The following is a 15629-nucleotide window of genomic DNA, read 5'->3' as shown; positions in this document are numbered from 1 at the left end:
AGATGCATCCCGGATCACTGGCGTTCCCTCCCTCCCCTCTGACGGGAGCTCCATCCCGGATCGCCCGCGCTCCCTCCCTCCCCTTCCCACAACCGCTGCTTCCTCCCTCTCGTACCACTGGCGCTCCCTCTCTTTCGGCTGGATCACCAGCGCTCCCTCCCTCACCCTGACTGGAGCTCCTTCCTGAATGACTCGCGCTCCTCTCCCGTCCCAATCACTGGTGCACCAGTCCTGATCACTGGCACTCACTACCCTCCCAATCACCTGCTCTCCCTTCCTACCCTCCTGTTCGCATAACCAGCTCTTCCTCCCTCCACTCCTGATCACTGGCGCACTCTCTCTCCCACCCCTTCCAAACACCTGCTCTCCCTCCCTGCCCCTGACAAGAGCTCCTCCCATCCCAATCACTGGTGCTCCCTCCCTTCACTCCTGATTACTGGGGCTCCCTCCCCTCCCAATCACCCACTATCCCTCCCTCCCGTCCCGCTCGCCTGCGCTCCCTCCCAATCACCCACTATCCCTCCCTCCCGATCACCCACTATCTCTCCCTCACGTCCCGATCACTGGTGCTCCCTCCCTCCACTCCTGATTACTGGGGCTCCCTCCCCTCCCAATCACCCACTATCCCTCCCTCCCGTCCTGCGCGCCTGCGCTCCCTCCCTCACGTCCCGATCACTGGTGTACCCTCCCTCCACTCCTGATTACTGGGACTTCGTCCCCTCCCAGTCATGCTCGCCCGCGCTCCATCCCGACCCGATCACCACGCTCCCTCCCTCCTGTCCCAATCGCCCGTGCTCCCTCCCTCCCTCTCGTCCTGATCACCGGGCCCTCCCTCCGCTCTCAATCTCTAGCCCTCCCTTCCTCTGCTCCCGATCACCAGCCACTCCCTCTTGTTACAGAGACATCCTCCATCTCCCTCATTAGGCTTAGGGTCAAGATGTTGACTGTTACTTCCCTCCAGAGATGTTGCCTGACCTGCTGAATTCCTCTGGTTTTAAATCACCAGTGCTTCATCTTCTCACTGCCTTTTAAAACCGCTCCAATCACTGGCTGTCCTTTATTCCCAACTTGCCTTCCATTCTTCACTGACGCTCCATCCATGCTCCCCTTCATTCTGGCGCTTTTTCCCACCTCTGATTGCCTGCATTCCCTCCTAATTCTGACACTGACAGGGTAATCCAAACCCCATTTTTCTTGCAGTCTGTTATTTTTATTTCTCTCTGTGCTCTTGTACTCTGTATGTCTGCACAGATCCCCAATTGCCCTACTCCCTTGTTGATGAGATGTCCTTGATTGCAATCTCACTGCCTTTGGTTATGCATTTAGGTTCCTTTACTTACATTTTGTATTCCACTCTCTCTGTGAAGGGATAATTTAAAACCAAAGAAGAATTCAGCAGGTCCTGCAACATCTCTGGAGGGGAATAAAAAGTCAACATTTTGGCCCTAAGCCTAGACAGGTTATTCCCCTTCACAGATGCTGCCTGAGCTGCTGAGTTCCTCCAGTATTTTTTGTGTGTTGCTCTGGATTTCCAGCATCTGCAGAATCTCTTGTGCTTAAAATGAAAGCCTGTGATGTTTTAGTACCCTGTACTAATATCCTCTTATGCACTTGGTGTCAACTGGTTTGATAATTTCTGCTTTGAAATTAACATTTAACATTAATTGTTAAGGGTGCATGTAAATGTATATTGCTATTGCAGCAGATCTCACTCACGAATGGGTAGATTTGATTTTCTTTTGCCTAATATTTGACAAGAGTGAATTCAAAACCATAGAATGCTTGGCATTGTTTTCTTAAGATTTGAGTCATCTGGAGTCTTAACCCTCTATAGCTTGCTGAGGCAGCAGCCATTGTATTTTCCGTAAGTCATTTACATCCAACTGATGGTGAATATTAATTTTAAGGAACATTGAGGGTTTTTTAAAATAGATTTTGACCCAGTGATGTAGTTCAAAGTAAATTTGTTATCAAAGTACATATATGTCTCCATATACAACCCTGAGATTCATTTTTCATTTTGTAGTTAGCTTTCAGCACTAGAGACTAGTTCAATCAAAGATCAAAGTAAGTTTATTATCAAAGTACACATCTGTCACCGTATATACCTTCAGATTCATTTTTTGCAGGCATTTAAGGAAAATAAAGAAATATAACAGAATGTATGAAAAACTATACATAAACAAACTGACAAATAAACAACATGCAAAAGAAGACAAATTGTGCAAATTTTAAAAAATAGCATTGAACATGAGTTGTAGAGTCTCTGAAAGTTGACTGTGGAATCATTTCAGAGTCGAGGTGAGTGAGCTTGTCCTCAGCAGTTCAGAAGCCTAATGGTTGCAGGGTAATAATTATCCCTGAACCTGGTGGTGTGGGACCTAAAGTTGCCTGATGGTAGCAAAGAGAACACGACCTGGATGCTGAGGGTCCTTGATGATGGACCCTCATTTTCTTGTGGCAGTGCTGCATGTAAAAGAACTTAAAGGCACCAGAGACCTGTGTTCAGCTCTTACCTCGATGATATCAGTTTGGAATTTGCATGCTAACCTCCAGCTATTCTGATTTCCTCTCATACTCCAAAGGTGTTCGAGGAAAGTAGATTAATTTACCACTGTCAATTGTTCTAGTTAGACAGTGAGTGGAAGAATCTCGGAGGGGTGGATTTGGTGAGGATGTAGGGAGAATTAAATATGAGATTAGTATTCAGCATAAATGGTTGTTTGATGGGCAGGAAGGGCCTTTTTTTCTAAAGTCAAAATTTGAATCTATTCAAATTCAAAGTCCAAAATGTGTGTGTGTATGCAAAATGATAAGAAATATATATAGGGTAAATGCAAACAGGCTTTTTCCACTAAGGGTGGGTGGGACTACAACCAGAGGTCATGGGTTGAGGGTGAAAGGTTAGAAGTTTAAGGGAACATGAGGGGAAACTTGTTCACCCAGACAGTGGTGAGAGTGTCGAATGAGCTGCCAGCATAAGTCGTGCATGCAAACTCAATTTAAATGTTTAAGAAAAGCTAGGATAGGTGCATGGATGGGAGGGCAATGGTCTGTGTGTACTTCAATAGAGTAAGCACTTTAAATGGTTTGGCACAGACTAGATGGGCCAAATGCCTGATTCTGTGTTGTACTATGACTATATTACCATATACTACCTTGAAATTGATTTTCTTGCAGACATTTAAAGAAAAATAAAGAAATACGGTAGAATTTATGACAAACTACATGAAGATTGACAAGCAATCAATGTGCAACAATTGACACAAGTTTATCTCATGACTTCTTCACTCAGATGGTAGTGAGGGTGTGGGATGAACTGCCAGTGGAAGTGATGGATGTCCGTTTGATTTCAACATTTAAGAGTAATTTGGTTAAGTACATGAGCACATTTGGAAGGAAGGCTATGGTTCCAGTGCAGGTCAATGGGGCTAGCTCAGCACATATTAGATGGGCTGAAGGGCTTGTTTCTGTGCTGTAGTGCTCCATGACACATCTGCACAAGTATATGTGTGCACAGGTGCAATGAAAAACACACTTGTAGCAGCGTACTGACACATAGCATCAGATAAGCAGCATTCAGAAGAAAGAAACATAAATTACATACCATTTTTTACATGGAAGATTATAATTAGAACAAAAAAAGTTGCTTTAGTGCAAAGTGATTAAAGTGGTCAGAGCGTTGTTGAACTGCAGTGAATAGTGTTTTGCTAGTTGGTTCAAGATCCGAAGGAAAGTACAGTCGCTGTTCCTGATGGTGGTCTAAGGCTTCAGGCTTCTGTACCTCCTGCCTGATTGTAGTTGCAAGATGTACTGAGCTGTTCCTGAACATGCTGGTTTTAGAGTTTGGGCTTCCATACCTCCTGCCCGATGGGAACTGAGAAATGTAATGCTTCCCTCTGACATCACTTTTAAAAAATGGCAGATACTTTGCTTGAACTCTATAAATTTGCTGCTATAATGTTTGTTTGTACAGCGTGGAACAGGCCCTTTTAGCCCAACGATCGATGCTGCCCAGCATCCCACCTATTTAACTTCTGGCTAATCACAGGATGATTTACAATGATCAATTAACCTGCTAGCTAGTATGTCTTCGGAATGTGGAAGGAAACCAGAGCACCAGGGGCTGGAAACCCATGTGCTCACAGGAAGAACATACAAGCTTTTTTACAGAGGGTGTTGGAATTGAACTCGGAATTCCATTGCCCCAAGCTGCAATAGTGTCACTATACATTTTTACACACAGTCTGTGATCTAATTATGGTTACTGATTGGTTGTTGGTTTATTGTTGTCACATGTACGGAGATAAAGTAAAAAGCTTGTCTTGCACACTGTGCATTCAGATCAGATCATTACACAGAGCATTGAGGTAGAACAAGGGAAAACAGTAACAATGCAGAATAAAGTGCAAAAGCTACAGAGACGGTGTGTCGCAGGTAAATGATGAAGTGTAAGGTGACAACAAGGTATATTGTCAGGCCAATTTATCATTCATGAGGCCCATTCAGGAGTCTGATAACAGTGGAATAGAATCTGTTCTTCAGCTTGGTGGTACATGCTTTTGCATCTTTTGGTGATGGGAGAGGGGAGAAGAGAAAATGTCTGAGGTGAGTGGGGTCATTGATTATGCTGGCTCCACTGAGGCAGTGAAAAGTGTTGGTGGAGTCCATGGAGAGGAGGCTGGTTTCCATGAAGTGCTGAGCTGTGTCCACAACTCTGCAGTATAGTGTAGAGCAAACTGGTCTTTGAACTTGTATTACAGTAAGAGGCTATTCAACGCAGAGAAGAATTACAAGGCTGTTGCCTAGATCATAGGGAGCCTGTCTTATAGAAATAGGTTGAGTGAGCTTGGGCTTTCCTCTGTGGAGCAAAGAAGGATGAGAAGTGAGCTAATAGAGGTGTACATGATGATAAGAGGCAAAGATAGAGTGGACAGCCAGAAATTTTTTTCCAATGGGGGAATGGCTAGTACATCATCATCATTATGTGCCGGGTCCTATCACATGTGCTATTATCATGATTGTTCTTCGCATATTTTTCTGCAGAAATTGTTTGTCATTGCCTTCTTCTGGGCAGTGTCCATTATCAATACTCTTCAGAGATTGTCTGCCTGACATCAGTGGTCACAGGACCAGCACTTGTGATATGCACCAGCTACTCGTACGAGCATCCACCACCTGCTCCCATAGCTTCATATGACCCCGATTGGGGGGCTAAGGAGGTGCTATATGTTGCCCAAGGGTGACTGCGGGCTAGCGGAGGGAAAGAGCACCTTACGTGTCCTTTGGGAGAGACATATCTCCACTCTGCCACCCAATGATAATACAAGGGAGCATAACTTTAAGGTAGGTAGGTAGGTGTGTGTGTGTATATCTTAGATAGGCACATTGATGATAGAAAAATGGAGGGTTATGTAGGAGGGGAGAGTTAGATTGATTTTAGAGTAGGTTTAAAAAGTCAGCACAATATTGTGGGTTGAGTGGCCTGTACTATGCTGTATTTCTAACCCATCAGGACCACGGCAGCTCCCAGATGAGCAATACCAGTTATTTCTTTTTATTTTGCTGTACCTTACTACAATTCTGTCCTTGTATTCTTTTGCTATTGTGCCTATATTAGAGATAACTTACACTGGCAAATTAGCCCACCAGATGAAGGGTCTCAGTCCGAAACATTGACTTTTTATTTCTCTCAGTATATGCTGCCTAACCTGATGAGTTCTCTGCCATTTTATGTGAGTTACTGTGGATTTCCAGCGCCTGCAGAATTTCCTGTATTTGTAACCTATCAGAGTGTCTTTGGAATGTCGGAGAGGACTCTCACAGCACTGGGGAGTTCTGTTTCTGTCTGGATGATCTTTTGTGTTCAGTAGGTAGGGTGCAGACGAACATTTTGTGGAGGTATCATAATCCTTTGGTACCTCACTGGGCACATAAGCCTAGTTTTAAGTGCTGTAGTCTGCAGAACAGAGATTAAACCCAGAGCCTGCTAACCTGAAGCAAAAATGCTTCCCACTGAACCAAGGCTGACACCTACTGCCAAGTTAATGAAATGTGAATAAAATGTCATGGGTTGGTGTCTGTTGACCACCTGAATAACATCAGTACCTATGTCAAACTGATTATAGCTCAACGTTCAACATCATCACCCCCTCAATACTACTCAACAAACTTCAAAGCTTGGATCTCTGTATCTCCAACTGAAACTGGATCCTTGACTTCCTCATCAGGGGACCACAACCAATGTGGTTCGGAAATAATATCTCTTTTTCACCGACGATAAAAACAGATATGTGTGCTTAGTCCACTGCACAACTCACTATACATCATCTGTTGGACTGTGAGGCTAGGCACAGCTCAAACACCATCTATAAATTTGCTGATGATAAAACTATTAGCACAATTTCAGATGATCACAAGGAGATATTCCTGGGTATCAACATCTCTGAAGATCTTTCCTTGGCCTAATGTTTGATGCCAACAAGAAGAAGGCATGCCAGTAGCTATATTTCATTAGGAGTTTGAGGAAATTTGGTATGTCATCAAAGACTCCAGCAAATTTCTATGGATGTAATATGGAGAGCATCCTAACTGATTGCATCACTATTTGGTATGGAGGGTCACTGCACAGGATCAGGAAAGGTGGAAAAGGTTGTAAACTCAGTCACACCCATCATGGGCACTAGCCTCCTCACTATCAAGGACATCTTCAAAAAGTGATGCCTCAGAAAGGCAGCGTCCTACCACTCCAGATATGCCTATTAGTCCAGCAATCCACTTCTAAATAACTTGAAAAGCAGGAACATCCTTCCTTAAATAATGTGATTAATGCTGTTCAGTGCAACCCAACAATGATTTCACCAATGCTCCATATAACTGAAGCCCAGACAACTTCTTTTGTAATACTGTTTTGTTAGCATTCTTAATTATGGGGTCCAGAGATCCTTCAAAGTTGTTTCATAAGTAAGTAGGGTGGTGTGTTGGCCTTTATTAGTCAGGGGACTGCATTCAAGAACTATGAGGTAATGTTGCAGCTCTATAAAACCCTGGTTAGACCATACTTGGAATAATGTGTTCAGTCCTGATCCCCTTATTATAGGAAGGATGTGGAAGCTTTAGAGCGGGTGTAAAGAGATTTACTAGGATGCCGCTTGGACTGGAGAGTGCTTTATGAGGAAAGGTTGAGCAAGCTAGAGCTTACTCTCTGGAGTGAAGGACAAGGGGTGACTTGATAGTAGTGTATAAGATAATAAGAAGCATATGTTGTGTGGACAGCCGGAGACATTTTCTCAGGGTGGAAATGGCTAATAGAATGGGCATTATTGTAAGGTGATTTGAGTAAAGCATGGGGTGGGAGGGGGGAAGAGGGAAGATGTCAGAGGTATGTTTTTATTTACACAGAGAATGGTGGGTGTGTTCAATGCATTGTCTGGGGTAGTAGTAGAGGCAGATACATTTGAGACATTTAAGAGACCTTTGGGCATATGGATGGTAGAAAAGTAAAGGACAATGGGGGAGGGATGGAAAAGTTAGATTGATTTTGGCAGTCACAACATTGTGGGCTGAAGGGCCTGTACTGTTCTATGTTAATTACTTGCTGACCCTACTCTAGCCTTTTATCAGTTGGGTATGATATGTTCAAAAGGCTCGAAGAAAGACACATGAATGTGCGAGAAATGGAAGAATATGGACATTGTGTAGGTAGAAGGGATTAGTTTAGTTGATTATTAATTTAATTAGTATGCTGATTGAGACCCTGCATGAGGACTGGTTTTGATTTTATGAAGCTCCCATCTCTGTAAAAGCAAATTGAGCTGTGAATGTGAAAGACATTTAGCTCTCAGAAATTACAAGCACAAATCAAAAGCTGTGAGTTCATACGTCAAGTTAAGACCATAAGATATAGGAGCAGAATAGGACTGTTTCATCCACTGAGTCTATCCATGGCTGATTTATTATCCCTCTCAACATCATTTTTCTGCCTTCTTTCCATCTTTGATGCACTGACTAATCATGAACCTATTAACTTCTGCTTTAATTATACCCAATGACTTGGCCTCCTCAGCATTAGTGGCAATGAATTTCACAGATTCACCCCTCTTTGGCTAAAGAAATTCTTTCACATCTCTGTTCTAAGGGTACAGGCTTCAATTCTGAGGCTGTGCCTTCTGGTGCTAGACTCCCCCCACTACAGGAAGCATCCTTTGCACATTACTTTTCCGATCTGGAAGTGCTGTCAATTTGAGTGATTGGCTTAAGCACTGAGTTGGGAGATTGAGATTCCAAGTGTCACTCCAAAGACCTGTGAACATAACTCTAGGCAGTCAGTCCCAGTGCAGTACACGGGACTACTACTGTCTTTGAGCCTGCTGGGTCTCAACCCGAAATGTCGGCTCTTTATTCCTCTACATGGATGCTGCCTGACTTGCTGAGTTCCTTTGGCATTTCTGTGTGTTGCTCTGGACTTACAGCATCTTTAGAAACTCTTGTGTTTATGGTACATTCTTTCTTTATGGTGCAATTTGTCAAAGTTCAAAATAAATTTATTATCAAAGTGTGTGTATATATCTCACCTGAGATGCATTTTCTTGTGGGCAGTAGATACAAAGAAACACAATAGAGTTAATGAAAAACTATACACAAACAAAGATGGGGAAACAACCAATGTGCAAGAGAAGACAAATATGCAAATAATAATAATAAAAATAAATTAATAAGTAGTAAATAGTAGTGAGAATGTGAGTTGTAAAGTCCTTGAAAGTGAGTCAATAGGTTGTGGAATCAGTTCGGAGTTGAGGTGAGTGAAGTTATCCCCTTTAGTTCAAGAGTCTAATGGTTGAGGGGTAATAACTGTTCCAGAGTCTGGTGATGTAAGTCCTGAGGCTCCTGTACCGTCTGCCTGATGAGAAGAGAGCATGTCCTGGATGTTGGGGATCCCTGATGATGGATGAGTTGACGTTTATAGAAGGTAGAATAAGGGAAGCTGGTCAAGCATGTATTAGAATAGTTAATTAATTAAATTAAATTTGTTTCTTATTGTCACAAGATACAGTTCTGCATGCCACCCATGCAGATCATTTCATCATCATGGTGCATTCAGATAGGACAAGGACAAAATTACAGACTGCGGAATAAAGTGTTACAGTTACAGAGAAAATGCAGTGTAGGTAAATAATAAGGTTCAAGGCCATAATGAGGTGGATTGTGAGATCGAGTCTATTTCACTGTATTAGGGGACCATTTAACAATCTGATTGCAACAAAAAATTATTTAAAATTTCATTATGGATTCTTTCTCTATTCAGCTCAGGGTATTTTCATTTGTATCTGCAAAGAAAGGGACACTTTACACATATTCAACCACAAGCAAACACTTTATTAGAGTTAGCACAAATGCAATACAAATGACTATAGTAGTAGCAGTACAGAAATCATAATACTTGTCATTCACTAAGAAAGCCAATCTCTGCAATGCTTCCCCCCTCCCCCCCCCCCATAGGCTACTTATTTTGTGTTTTATATTTGTAATTAATTTAGATGACTTTGCAGAGATCTGTTTTCACTTTGACATGCATAAGTATTTTTCTGTTGACCAGTTTTTAAAAAAATCTAAATTAAATCCACTGTGATTCAATGTTATAAAACTTGAAAACTTACCGGGGGGGGGGGTGAACACTTCTTATTGACACTGTACATTGATAGTAACTTTGAACTTTGTACTTTGTTTAGTCCATGGCATATAAAAGGTTGGGAACCCCTGTGATAGAGGTTTGTAAAACCATGAGGGGCATAGAGAAGTAGGATGGTGACAGTCTTTACCCCAGAGTAGGGGAGTCTAGAGAGTTCAGGCTTAAGGTGAGAGGGGAACGATTTAAAGAGGACCTGAACAGCAAGTCTTTCACACAGACGGTAGATGGAATGCGCCATTCCAGCTACGATACAGAATCCAAATCCGGTCTTACATGACATGAACTTTGTTGCTTTGTGCAAACGCATCAGATTAATATAAAATCAAATCTTGTTTATGGATAACACAGAAGCATAGCAGTTAGCATGATGCTATTACAGCACTGGGCATAGAAACTTGGAGTTCAATTCTGGCATCCTGTATAAGAAATCTCTGTATGTCCTCCCTGTGGAATGCACGTGTTTTCCTCGGGTTTCCGGTTTCTTCCCACAACTCAAACACATTCTGGTCATTGTAAATTGTTCCGTGATTAGGTTAGGGCTAAATCGGGGTTGTCAGGTGTGTGCTGGGCAAAAAAGAGCTGAAGGGCCTATTCTGTGCAGTATCTGTAAATAAATAAAATTACAAAGTAAAGAATGCAGGAAAAAAGGAATAATGAGATCATGTTCATGGTCCATTCAGAAATCTGGCTGTGGGGAAGAAGCTGTTTTTGAAATGTTGAGTGTGGCTCCTGTACCTCCTCCCTGATGGTACAATGTTTAGCATTGTGAGGGTCATGTTTTATGACTTCTCCAGTGCGTTCAACACCATCCGCCCTGCTCTGCTGGGTGAGAAGCAGACAGTAATGCAGGTGGATGCTTCCCCGGTGTCATGGATTATTGATTACCTGACTGGCAGACCACGGTACGTGAGCTTGCAACACTGTGTGTCAGACAGAGTGGTCAGCAGCACTGGGGCTCCACAAGGGACTGTCCTGTCTCCCTTTTTCTTCACCATCTACACCTTGGACTTCAACTACTGCACAGAGTCTTGCCATCTTCAGAAGTTTTCTGATGACTCTGCCATAGTTGGATGCATCAGCAAGGGAGATGAGGCTGAGTACAGGGCGACGGTGGGAAACTTTGTCACATGGTGTGAGCAGAATCATCTGCAGCTTAATGTGAAAAAGACTAAGGAGCTGGTGGTGGACCTGAGGAGGGCTAAGGCACAGGTGACCCCTGTTTCCATCCAAGGGGTCAGTGTGGACATGGAGGATTACAGATACTTGGGGATACAAATTGACAATAAACTGGACTGGTCAAAGAACACTGAGGCTGTCTACAAGAAGGGTCAGAGCTGTCTCTATTTCCTGAGGAGACTGAGGTCCTTTAATATCTGCTGGACGATGCTGAGGATGTTCTACGAGGCTATGGTGGCCAGTGCTATCATGTTTGCTGTAGTGTGCTGGGGCTGGAGGCTGAGCGTAGCAGACACCAACAGAATCAACAAACTTATTCGTAAGGCCAGTGATGTTGTGGGGGTGGAACTGGACTCTCTGATGGTGGTGTCTGAAAAGAGGATGCTGTCCAAGTTGCATGCCATCTTGGACTCCCATCCACTCCATAATGTACTGGTTAGGCGCAGGAGTACATTCAGCCAGAGACTCATTCCTGCCTGTGGCCATCAAACTTTACAACTCCTCCCTCAGTGTGTCAGACACCCTGAGCCAATAGGCTGGTCCTGGATTTATTTCCACTTGGCATGATTAACATTATTATTTAATTATTTGTGGTTTTATATTGCTATATTTCTACACTATTCTTGGTTGGCGCAGCTGTAATGAAACCAAATTTCCCTTGGGATCAATAAAATATGTCTGTCTGTAACAGATGTTTGATGGATAGGAAAGGGTTAAGGGGATTGCAACAGGCAGATGGGAGTACCTGAGGTAGGCATCTTGCTTGAGTTGGGTCGCAGGTTCTGTTAAAGATCAGTGTTGCTCAGGGTGGCATGGGTGCATAGTGGCTAACATAACGCTGTTACCATGCCAGCATCCCAGATTCAATTCTACTGCTATCTTTAACGAGTATGTACTTTCTCCCTGTAATCCCATTGGTTTCCTCTGGGTGTTCTGGTTTCCTCCAACATTCCAAAGACATACAGGCCAGTAGGCTAGTTGGTCATGTGTGTAATTGGGCAGTGCAGGATCATTGGGCTGGTATGTGTTGTATCTCCAGAAATAAATCATAAAATAGTTGTCAGGACAAATCCATCTACTTCATCAGTGATCTTCCTTCATTGATTTGATCAAGTTTCTAAGTAAATTTATTATCCAAGTATGTAAATGTAACTGATGCTGATATACATACTAGAATGCTCTGGGGGCCATCGGATGTTTTGGGTCTTTCAACATCGGACACTCTCTCCCAGGCGACCCATCCTGGATTGATCAGGCCTTGGCTTATGTACCAGCGGCATTAGTCCACGGGTCATACCACACTCAGCAACCGCTGTGACAGTGCTGATGTCTCTTTGAAGCCCCTGTTATGCCGAGGAAGAATAGGTTCTGCACAGCGAGCAGCCAACAAAACCTCTACACCCCACCTCTGGCACCGCTGTGCCAGCTTTCATGTGTTCAAACCACTCCTCAATCTGGTCTTCCCAAGGAACTGTCAGTTCTACCATGACCACTTGCTTCAAAGTTTCCGACAGAAGATTCAGGAGCTTGATAGCGATAGGGCAGGTGTTCCTAACCTGGGTTCCAGGGACCCCTTGCTTAATGGTATTGTCCATGGCAAGAAAAAGTTGGGAACCCCTGCTGTAGGGTAATAACTGTTCCTGAACCTGGTGGTGTGGGACCTAAGGCTCCTGTACCTCCTGCCTGATGGCAGCAGCTAGAGGAGAGCATTAGCAGGATGGTGGGGGGGGGGGGGAATCTTTGATGTTGCTTTCTTGTAGTAACGCTTCACGTAAATTAGATTCTTGGTTGGTCAGGGTATGAGGGATATGGGAAGAAGGCAGGAGATTGAGGTTGAGAGGAAAATTGGATCAGCTATGATGAAATGGCAGAGCAGACCCAATGGGCCAAATGGCCTAATTCTGCTTCTATATCTTGTGGTCTAAATGGAGTAGACCTCAACATTATGCAGCAGACTGGTCAGGAGTCTGGTTCTTCAGGTTGTTAACACAAACGACGCATTTCACTGTACATTTTGATGAAGAAATGAATCTGAGTGGTTCATTAAAACAAAACCTGAAATCACTTCCTCTGTTCAAATCCATTTGCTGTATGAAGAGTTAATTCAGCAGTGCGGTGTTACCTCTTCCTGAGCAGCTGATTCATCTGACCTACTTTATTGTTTGACCCTAATTTGTGTTTTTGGCAAAGGTTCTCGCCCAACCACGCACTTACCCAAGGCGGTTTGTGATTGCACAGAGGAATGCAAAGAAAACAAGATTTGCTGTGCAAATTCTACTTGGAACAATTTAGGTCGACAGAAGCATTTACTTCTTTCCAGAGCGCTGAATTGCTCATTAGGCAAGGGAGTGACATTTGAAATAAACTGCAGTGTTTCTGAGACAGAGCACTTGGCAAGAGCTCAGATTTCTAAAAGGGAAGTTCGTGAGGAAGTGGCCTAGATGGCAAGTGTTCAAATGGCCTGGAATGTATCTTGGCAACAGGATTGACTGCAGTAAATGGCTAATTTTTTTTTCTCTTTCCTTGGAGCTGCCAGAATGTTTTGTAAAATAAGCTGTGTCTATTTTAGATACAGCCAGCTTATATAAGATCTTTTATTAGATACTGACTCTGCTCCCTCTAAGCTGTGCGGGTGCCTGGCCGTGCAGTAGCTGAAATGGTCCCATGCACATAACCTTTGTTGCTGCACAGCTGGAATTTTCTTTCATACAATGTGAATATAATGTGTGTAATCACTTGGATAATAGATCTCCTGACAATGAGTTAACAGAATAGCAAGCCTTTGACCCTGTTGCTATTGCAAACGGAACCAGTTTTGAATTTGGAAAAGAGAGTGTTGTATGACTGACAAAAAACTCAGCTACTGTTACGAGCAATGAATAAAGTGTTGCCTCAAAAATACCACAGCAGTATTGTGATTTCAAATTTGTTGTTTCTGAGTAAGTTAAGACTGATTCAATTAAGACGTTCACTGACATGTTGAACTATGTGCTTAGAACTGAAGAACTGTCAATTCTTGTTGACATCAATTGAACCTTCATGCTTATGGCACTGACTGCTAACATGGATTGAGACTCATGAATTCAATCAAATGTAAATCCAGAAAAGACTATAAGCGGAACATTTGGATCAGCTAATGTGGATTAAGATGTATCTTTCACCTGGATGCAAAATTAATCTGGGCAGTGTTTATAGACAACACACACAAAATACTGGAGGAACTCAGCAGGCCAGGCAGCATCTATGGAGATGAATGAACACCCAACATTTCAGGCTGAAACCTTTCCATTGAAACTCTTTTCCATTGACACTGCCTGGCCTGCTGAGTTTCTCCTGCATTTTGAGCGTGCTTAGATTTCCAGCATCTGCAGCTTTTCTCTTGTCAATGTTTATAGACAATGGATTTGTAATGAAGACAGATGAGAAAGTTTGCAAAAAGTAAAATATTTTCTCTGCTGTACTGTATTTCATTATACCTTTCAATTAATAAGTAAAATCAAAAGTAAGTGATTTTTCAATTTTAATTCTAAATATTTCATAGTGTGCTTATTACAAAAAAAAGATTAAAGTGCATGCAGTTCTGAGCAACGGTTGGTCCATGCAGCTGTGAAATAAATCTGAGGGAACATTGGATTCTGGTAGAGCCACACTTGACACAGGCAAAGTTGTGTCCACACAATCCTCCAAGTTCACTGGTCTCCCAGGACAACATCTCTCATGCAGGATTCCCTAATGGTTAGGCACAGGGGTACATTCAGCCAGAGACTCATTCCACCGAGATGTAACACTGAACGTCATAGGAAGTCATTCCTGACTGTGGCCATCAAACTTTACAACTCCTCCCTCGGAGTGTCAGACACCCTGAGCCAATAGGCTGGTCCTGGACTTATTTCCACTTGGCATGATTAACTTATTATTATTTAATTATTTATGGTTTTATATTGCTATATTTCTTCACTATTCTTGGTTGGTGCGGCTGTAATGAAACCCAATTTCCCTCGGGATCAATAAAGTATGTCTGTCTGTCTGCCTGTTGACCAGTAGGTTGAATTGGTGGTAAGGAAGGCAAATACAGTGTTAACATTCATTTCAAGAGGACTAGAATATAAAAGCAAGGATGTAAAGCTGAGGCTTTATAGGGCATTGGTCAGACTGCACTTGGAGTATTGTGAGCAGTTCTTGGCACCTTATCAAGGAAAGATGTTCTGGCATTGGAGAGGGCTCTGAGAAGGTTCATGAGAATGAAAGTGTTAACGTATGAGGAGTGTTTTTGATGGCCCTGGACCTGTACTCACTGGAATGTAGAAGAATGAGGAGAATCTCATTGAAACCTGTCGAATATTGAAAGGCCTAGATAGAATGGAGGTCTAGAGGTTATAGGTTAAGGGTGAAAGATGAAAAGATTAATGGTTCAATTTAATATCAGAGAAGCTGAAATTCTTACTCTTCACAGACATTCACAAAAGAGAAGAAAAACATTAAAGAATGAATGACAGGAAAAACTTAAGAACCATGAATCCCCCTCCCCTTCCACACACAAGCAGTAACAAACCATCAACCTTGCCCTCCCCCCCACTTGTCTCCGGCCCCCCAAAACCCACCATGCAAGCAATAGCAAAGCCCCCAAAGAAACCATGACCTAGAGTCGTTCAAAAGGACCACTGCCCATCCCATTCCAACACCTCTCAAACTAACAAGGGACGGATATGTATCCCTTTGCCACAGCGAGAGGGGAGGTCAGCAGCTCCCTGTTTCGATGTTGCAA

General features: G+C 43.0%; 1 protein-coding gene across 3 annotated transcripts in view; it reads left to right on the top strand.

Moving 5' to 3' along the window:
- Window positions 1–15629, top strand: part of LOC132397423 (basic helix-loop-helix ARNT-like protein 1) — a 67256-nt gene that overhangs the window by 237 nt on the left and 51390 nt on the right. The gene's annotated exons all lie outside the window — the stretch shown is intronic.

The sequence above is a fragment of the Hypanus sabinus genome, chromosome 7 (assembly GCF_030144855.1).
Source record: "Hypanus sabinus isolate sHypSab1 chromosome 7, sHypSab1.hap1, whole genome shotgun sequence".
Classification (NCBI taxonomy): domain Eukaryota; kingdom Metazoa; phylum Chordata; class Chondrichthyes; order Myliobatiformes; family Dasyatidae; genus Hypanus; species Hypanus sabinus.
The sequence above is the reverse complement of the archived record's forward strand: the minus strand, read 5'-3'. Positions and strand labels throughout refer to the sequence as shown.